Source organism: Amphibalanus amphitrite, unplaced genomic scaffold, assembly GCF_019059575.1.
Source record: "Amphibalanus amphitrite isolate SeventyFive unplaced genomic scaffold, NRLGWU_Aamphi_draft 000924F_arrow, whole genome shotgun sequence".
Taxonomy (NCBI): domain Eukaryota; kingdom Metazoa; phylum Arthropoda; class Thecostraca; order Balanomorpha; family Balanidae; genus Amphibalanus; species Amphibalanus amphitrite.
In genome coordinates this window covers 107,499-116,902 of record NW_024882418.1, presented here as the reverse complement: position 1 = coordinate 116,902, position 9,404 = coordinate 107,499, and positions in this window count along the sequence as shown.

The window sequence follows — 9,404 nt, the reverse complement described above, 5'->3', positions numbered from 1 at the left end:
GAGTGTCCAATCCAGGAATACCTAATCCATGGTTAGGGGATTGCGCGAGCAAGATATGCCAACCGAACGCATTTGGTAGCCGAGATCTGCGGTGTCGGCCGGGCGTAAAGCTTTTCCTTCACCACACAGTTGTTGCGCAAACTGCCAAAGTTCCTGCCAGGATATCATAATCCGGGAGTGAAAGAGGGATAAAGTTTCAGCCCCCGTAGGTTCAATGATTCGTTTACATAAGCCCATCTGCTTATCAGGCCATAAGGTAGGTAAAGAATCTGAGTCGCAAAGGGACTGGCCAAAACACAGACCCCGAAATATCACGTTCTTTTGTTTATTTGTTAAGTTAAGTTATACAAAATTTTGAAATGCGGTTACACGATTACGGTTCAAAGGGTATAACACATTTTTTTTTGTTTTGTTAAAGTCACAACATTGCAAACAAAAGGATTTACCAAGGCGATCACGTGACCGAAGATATAGTGGGGGTTGGAACAAACGCTTGAAGGGTTTAAATCTTTGTCTATATGGGTTCCTTGATTAAATTGAGGAATCGCGAATCGTTCCCTGATGTACAAATTTTTGTGTGTAGAATTTTTTCCCCCTCCAGCAAAAATTATATGGGTTAGCCTGGGCCCTATTTCGCTGCCGTCGCAGTACTCCGTCTTGGAACTCCGTCCAGGGCTCCCCCAAATTAATCCGACCTATCTGTGGTAATTATCTTGATGCCGTTCTCCAAGGGCCACGATTTAAAAGACGTCACGAGTCAACTCCCTTGCCAAGGTCAACACTGAGCAATCATAAGAAATAAATGACGTCACTGGTGGAAGTCCATGATGCTTACCAAATTATGGGCGTACTGACGGGCGTAACAATTGTCGCGGAAATAAAAGTTACGTGACTGTTCCTCGTTATTCGATACGTATAAGTCACAACTGCAATTTGGACGAATCTCGATGAGATGACTGATAGACACCGACATACACCTTCATGAACTAGACAGGTAAGGAGATACCCAACTGATTTCCGTGGAATGCTTAGGTATCCCTAACCATGGAGACCAAGGATATGCAAGGAAGTATAAGATTGATGCTAGCCGGAGAGGAGGTATGTTGCAGCACTTCTATGTGCTTCTAACTCTCTGATACGTCGGAACCTGCTTGGACTGGGATAGTCCCTCGTTGAAAGGAAATAATTTATGGTAGTTGAGCAAATAGAACGCCATAAGACGCCCAACAGAGAGGTGAGTTCGTTCAGAAGACAGAGAGTCAGACAGGGGCGAGGGAGCACCCCGCTGAAGGTGAGTGGTAAATACGAAGATGATAGAGGATAAGGCGAAGGAAGCAATACCGCCGGGATGAGGTGAGTCCACCGTCGGAAGGATGGCAGCATGTATCATTCATGACGCTAACGCGTTTGAACACACATCTGCAGGATAGAATTCCACGGCGTCGGATAAAATTGCAGGATAGATTCAGTCATGGAGTCTTCGAGTCACACCGGTCAATGATTCAAAGGCGCCACTTGCGGGTGCCATGACTGCATGAGAGTACTGAGTAGGTACCTGTCTATGAGCCCAGTGAGACTGCGGTCGTCGGGGCGGCAGGGGTTGTGTCCACCGGTTCGTTAGGTGAAAACGTGTAAGACGGTCTCTCACAGAAGGGCTGCAAGGGTCAGTAACCAACGTCCGGCCGCGGGATTTTAGTAGGGAAACTGAGACGTGCCGTGAGCGGCAGGAGAGAGAGAGAGAACCAATCACACCCGTCGACGAACGCTAATAACCAGTCGCTACACCGCGTCGTACCTTTAGACAAGTAATCCGGGTCGAGTGATGTAAGGTTCTAGGCTAAATGGCCGAGAGGGGCCAAAGGAGGGTGCTAGGACGGGCACCAAGAGATCCAGGGTTACAGTGGGGCGCAATAAGTCGTTGTGAGGTGTGATTGAGACAAGAATTATTTTTTTTTAATCCCCCTTACATTTAACACGGAATCCAAAAAAAAAAAACACTTACGTTTATGGCACTTCTATGCACCGCTGGAGGGAGTAGATTTATCGTTGGGAGGGACCGAGAGGTCAACTCGGAAGGAAATTCATCGTAGCGGGATGGGTGTTGTATGAAAGGAAGTGTGCGTCGGTGAAAGATTGATGTACGCGTCGGTAGAATAAGGACCAGCGGGAGATTTGACCCTCAGCATAAAGGTGACCTTAAACTGGGGCATAATCTATTGTTCTTTCGAGACAAAGGAGGAAAAACAGAAGGATTGATTCGTATTTTTATCCTAATCAGACGGTGGCTAAGGGCTGACCCTTAAACGGGAGGCATCAAAATTTGTTGATAGGGGGAGACTTCCACATCCCAAAATTCCTTACGATGCAGACACCATCCCAGGCAGGAAGACTATATGTTGACAAGCGACAAGCCAGCCTCATTATAAATATTGTTTGTGACGAAGCCCAGGCACAAGGAACGGTGGCGGAAGGGAATCGATCAGCTTGAAACCAACGGACCGATCATCACTTGGAAATGGGTGTGTAATTACGTTTGAACAAGAGAAAAATCAAACAGCAAGAGAGTCAACGAGTTAATCAACAATTTGTGGATCTACCAGCCTAAAACACTCACCTGAGGTTGTTCCAGAGCACGGCGCAGGTCGGCAACCATCTCGGCAAGAAAAACACCCCCGATGAAAAAATTTTATTATTAAACAAATTTTTTTTGAAAACATACTCCCCACCGCTTCCGGACCCCCAGGGGGCAACATCACATGTGTTTTCCAAATATTAACGGAAAGTGAAATATTAAGGTACTGATTAGCTCTGGACATCTTAGAGTTTATGTCACTACTGGTATTTTAGCTAGCGTCTACTACATATACAGTACAGGTCGATGAAAATCGTGATGCAAAATTGACAAAAAATGTGTGTTTCAAAATTCCTTAAAATTTATTTTTCTTTTTACCTTAATGCATCATATTGCATATCATTCGACTCGGCTGATGAAGAAGAACACAACGACACCATTTTTGAAGCTCTAGCTTCATTGTCTGTCGTGTTATCTGCAAAAACGTAGTTTGACCCTAGTTGACCTTAAGTGACATGACTGGCTTTGTCTATCATAACATGTTTATTTTCGAAATTTATCTTTGATCTAGGTGTAAACCAAACCTGCTCAGTACCTATTATCTCATGGAAAACAGTGGTTTAGTGGCATTGCTCTCGGTTGGGGGTAAGCTTGGCCACTCGCCCGGGGTTACCCCAATGTGCTAATTTTTATTTTAGAACAGCGATATTCGAAAAAAATGTCATACTTAAGCCAGCCTGCCTAGTCAACCCTCACTACAAACACTTAAACGGTCCTTACATAACATTCGTATAAATGTTACAGTTAGTATGCGAAATCCGTTAGTTTGCAACGCAACTAGTTTCGTTGCAAACTACCTGACCGGCCAGGTAGTTTGCAACGAAACTAGTTCCGTTGCAAACTAACTGACCGTCCAGTTAGTTTGCAAACTAACTAGTTAGGATGCAAACTACCTAGTTACTTTGCAACGGAACTAGGTGTGTTGCAACGGAACTAGTTGTAATGCGAAATCGACGAGGCAGTGGCTTTATTTGTCGTTTATATTCAACTTTTATGTAAATTTTAGCAACGGTTGTTAAAGCAAAGCTGTGTTTTTCTAACGGGTGACACTAGACATATAAGACGGGTGGTCACATTTAGGATAGAAACAGTGAATTAACCGGATTCGACTACATAACGTTACGATCACTGGCGGATCCAGAGGGGGTGGCGCCCAAAATCGCTCCGCCATCCACGCAGCGCCCGAAAGCGACAAATATTTACTTATTTTGAGAACGAAACGAAAACTGAACAACTTTTATAATCAAATACTTGTTTTAAATTGCACAGCCGTGTGTAAGGATTGGAATCAAAATCCGAAAGGTTTTTGGAAAACTTTTTTGGGATTATGTCTCCCGCAACGTTTAACCCGCGCCGTGCTGGTGGCCTGAACTTTCCGCCGAGTGCTGGGGGGGGGCGTTTTCACGCCCCCCCGTCTAACTCGGCTCCTGGGCCACGTAGCGACACGCGGTAAGCGGCAATCGAAAGAGCGTCAAAAATAAAGACGAAAACACTTCGGTCATTTTTTGGGTCAGGTCAAAGGTCAGGTCACCAGAGGTCACCAAAGGTAAAATGTTGACTATTTCAACATTTTGGAAACTGCCAACGGCTATCTCGGGAACCGATAGAGCTACAGCGCCGCGGAAAAGCGCATTCGATAGCCCTTTTACAGACCTTTCTGAGTAATGTTCTCAGATTTGACCTCAGGTCAACGGTTTAGCCTCCAGAGGGCAAAAACTCCAAAAATAGCCGTTTTTACGAAAAACGTTTTTTCGTCAATAACTTTTGACTCATAAGCGCCATGACATTACTTTTGCCAGCATCGTGTTCCTCTCGTCGAGACGCGTCGAATGAACTATTCGTTGACCTTGAAAGGTCATTTTGAAAATTTGACCTCAGGTCAAGGTCATGACCTGACCGAAAAGGGTCATGTTGCATATCAGTCGATCCGTATCGTCGAGCTGAACACATCTGACGTGTTTTCACCGCTCTAGCACGTCTCTATCAAAAGTTATAGCCAAAAAACTGCTGGCGACCGTTCATGACCTGAGATGACCTCAGGGGCACACAGAGGGGTCACAGGTGCATTTTTCCTATTCAGTGTGTCATGTTTACCTATGAACCGATGTTTGAGAGCGTTTTGAACGATATTCGTCCAAAAGAGGCGCATTTCAATTTTCTCCCATTGACTTATAATGGAGAGGTCGCAAAATTGACCTGACCTTAGGTCACAGATATCAAAAATCCGAGATATACATTTTATACATACTGTTACTCATATCAATCGCTGAAAGTTTCAAAGTGATCGTTCAGTCGGTGTAGCTATAGCGAGCCTTTGAACTTTTTCTGAGGTAAGGTCACTTGACGTGACCTGGTGACCTGACCTTGAACGGCCTAGGTCTGAAATTTTCACAACATGTGCGGAAATGATGTAGGAACACGTGTACCAAAAACGGCGGCGCTGCGCGCCGCCGTTTTTGAGATATTCGCGAAAAACCTGAGGGGGGGGCGTAAAAACGCCCCCCCCCAGCACGGCGCGGGTTAAGACAATCTTTCTGGAATCGCCAGTGATCACCATAAATGTGTAGACATAACCCACGCCCCACTGGATTCATAGCCCCCCCCCCCTCCCTCCCGTTTTTCTGCAATAACTTCTAAACCGCTTGACGTATCGCCGCCAAACTTTTAGGTACATACCTTCGGCTGCATCAATTTGACACCTTGTGTCAAAATTTGAACTTCGTATCTGTCATAGGTCGGCCGGAAATGACGTCAGAGTGATGTCATGTTCGATTTTCAAATTTTTCAAAATTTTCAAAATGTTGTTAACTTTGAAAATTATACATATTAAAATTCAAAATTTGTATTCTTATCTTTTTTCAAAAACTTTTGGACTTTTCGAAAAAAAAACGGAATAAATATGATAGAACACATGCTTTTATGACTTACTCTAGCAAGTTTTAGCCAGATATCTTCAAAAATGGCCAAGTTATACACATTATAGCAAAAATTTCACAATTTTAAATTTTCAAATCAATTTTCTGTACCAATTTGACATCGTACACCAATATAAACAGCACCATCGTGTTCCTGAGCTCAAACTGCATCCGATAGACATGTTTTTTGTTGAAAAATACAACTTTAAAAATTTGACCTTTTTTGACCTGAAAGTGACCTGACCTCAGCTATATTCAGATGAAAATAGCCTCAACTGACACAGGCGACACTGAATTCGAAATCTATGGCCTAAATGGACCAAAAAAACATGTGTCACGTGACCGACTTATGACAAGATTTCCGTGACCTATGATGACCTGACCCTGACCTGAAAATCAAAGTACAAGTTTGGTACCCTCAGAGTATCTAAAGAATCTGTTTACGAGTGTGTAAAACAAACATCAGCCTGATCTGACTTGTAAGATGGCAGCCAGAGCCCAAAAGGTGAACAAGCCAAATATCGATAATTTTTACTTTGACCTGACCTCTGACGATATCGGTGACCTCAAGGTCAATGAGATTTAGTTTCGCTCGACAGTTTTTCCGGGGCTATCAGATGCCGTTTGAATTTTGACGATCGGCCCAGTAGTTACAGAGTAAAGAGGGGGGTCTATGAATAGCCCCCCCCCCCCAGTAGGGCGTGTTATACACAGACCCCAGTGGGGAGCGGGATAAGCGGAAAGTAAAGGTTCTGCTGCCGATTTCGGAATATTCCAGAACCGAGTCGCTGACGAGCTCCTACCTCCACAACCGATCAGTCTGTGACGCAACCTGCCCTTTGATCATTGGCTGTTACCGAATGACCCGGCACCGCTAGGTCACCTGGCTAGGCAAGTCGCAGTAGGAGTCGGCCGGTGAGACAGATTCTTGATCGCACGCTTACCCCGGATCACGGGACAATATGGGACAATACAGTTCAGTTCTGTTCTGTGCGGCGGCGGTGGTGACTGGTGTTAGTGGGTGTCTAAAAAAATCAAAATCGTAAAATGACCCCCGGAACTGCCCCTCCTCTGGATCCGCCAGTGATCGTCACATTATGTAGTCGAAACTGCTTCAATTTTCATCCATAAATGTGACCACCCGTCCCACACGTATGTGTAGTGTCACCCTCACCCGTTAGAAAAACACAGCTTTGTTTTAACAACCGTTGCTAAAATTTACATAAAAGATGAATATAAACGACAAATAGAGTCACTGCCTCGTCGATTTCGCATTACAACTAGTTCCGTTGCAACACACCTAGTTCCGTTGCAAAGTAACTAGGTAGTTTGCATCCTAACTAGTTAGTTTGCAAACTAACTGGACGGTCAGTTAGTTTGCAACGGAACTAGTTTCGTTGCAAACTACCTGGCCGGTCAGGTAGTTTGCAACGAAACTAGTTGCGTTGCAAACTAACGGATTTCGCATACTAACTGTAACATAAATATTAGTACTGTATGGTATAACATTAACAGTGCAACATACGTGTTAGACGTAAAAAGTGACGTATCTCACTTTTTAGCTAAAAACCCTTAAAATATCATTTTTGCGCTATAAGTTTAACAATATGCAATTTTTGTCAGCCTTAACTTTTTTGCTGGCGTCACCTTAGCTGCCACGCTGAAAGGACAAACAGTTGAGCATTTTATTGTGAATAATTTAGCCGGAAACGGGGTGGCCGGGCTTCCCCCGCGCCCGGGCTTCCCCCGGCTTCCCCTAACCTACATCTCGATGTTTGAGAGTGTCTAGAATAGCGTTCGTGCAAAACAGACGCTTTTCAATTTTCTCTTATTGACTTACCTATAATGGAGAGGCCGCAAAATTGACCTGACCTTAGGTCACCGATATCAAAATTCCGAGATATACATTTTATATATAGTGTTGCTCCTATCAGTCGCTGAAAGTTTCAAGGCAATCGATCAATCGGTGTAGCTATGACGAGCATTCTTTTTTCTGAGGTGAGGTCACTTGGCGTGACCTGGTGACCTGACCTAAGGCGACCTAGGTCTGAAATTTTCACAACATGTGCGGAAAAGATGCCCGAACAGGTGTGCCAAAAACGGCGGCGCTCCGCGCCGCCGGTTTTGAGATATCTGCAAAAAACCGCAGGGGGGGGGTGTTCAAACACCCCCGGCCCGGCGCGGGTTAAGAAGTTAAAAGATCAACTCTAAGCTGGCCAAAGGACTAAGGTTAAGGCATAGACCACTATATATCCACTATATATCTATGATAGATATACCACTATACCACTATGTATAGATATATAGTGGACGGTGGTCTAATGCTGCTGACAAATGCGCTCAAATGTCCGCTATGAAATGTTGACGTTAAACTTCTAGGGACCTTTTTTTACCCAAAATAATATTATGCATGGATATACCTACGGTCACTGATGCAATTGTACCTAGAACCTACATGTCCTAGTTCGATATTTACCTGGTAAACGATGGTTGAGAGTCTTGATGCATGTCGGTCGTCTAAATAAAGCGAGATCCACCCAACTGACATTCGGATTATTGTAGGTACAGCATTGATTACCACTCCAGCATTAGATTACCACGTGTTGCCTCACCGACTGTGACGTCAGCTCACCTCGGCGACATTTGTCAATATTCATATTTGCGTTTTGGGTCACGTCGGTCGGCCTTGCACCCCGTAGCGTGTGTCAAGGCCGTTCACCGCGCCAGGGCCGCCGGCGTCCCGGCAGTCGGTACGGGCGCAGCGCAGTTCAGATCGATACGCGGGCGCACCGGGCGAGTCGCACGCTGATCCCGCGCCCGACAGACCTCTCACCGTACAGTCGCTACCTGATCATACCTTACACATGTACCTCCAGTATACGGGTAGCTATAAATAGTAAATAAGATAAAAAATCCATAACTTCGTTATTTATGTTATTTATGTACGATTTCTCTGAAATGTGAACACTGACGACGTTGTCAACGTTGTTTTAGTGAAGAGTCCCGACATAAGATGGAATGTCACTTTGGTCAACAGCTGCTGCTGCCCCCCGTTCAATTGGGAAAGCAGAACTGAAAATAGCGTTTGACTAGCCAATTCTTATTTTCTGAGTTACTGTAAATAAATGCAACACAAACCTAGTTTATCGAAAGTTTTGTTAAAAAACTGTATTAAGTTTGCAACGTCTTTGTTATCTAAAATATGAAGCGCAAGTACCTATTTTTACGTGCTTTCGCAGAAAGTTTCAAAGGCTTGAAAAACTACTCTGAAAAGTCGTAGGTACTCGAAAACTCGGGTGATTCGAAAAGTCACCCAAGGTCACCAAAGGTCAATGACCTTGACCTGAATTTCAAGTGACCTTGACACGCACCTTAAAGTCTTATCTTCCGACTATTGACCAAAATAATACGCAAGAGTCAAGACACTCGGATGTTGCTTTCCGGCAAGAATGAGCTTTTGCAAGACCTTTGCAAACGGGGCGTTTTACATTATGGGTGTTGTAAAACGTCCCACTTTGGTTGTCACCTGTTGATGAATTTCGTTTGCATAAATATGGCATTTAATATTTCGTTTTCAGCCGTGCGTGCTATTCTACTGTTTAGCTAAGTAGAAACGTAGCAAGGTCAGTAGCATGGTGTTCGGAGATTAGATGGAGTACCGTTTCGAAAACAAACGACACTTCAGCATTTGCAAGCAAAGTTATCTCGCTCAATATACTGACCCGTTGCAAAAAATCACTGTTTCCAATATTTTTGTCACCTCTTTACCCGACGGCAACAAATCATCGCAATTAAGCCACTTTTGGAACGTAAGACATTTTTACATGTAAAAAAAAAATGGTAGGTATGGGCGTGAA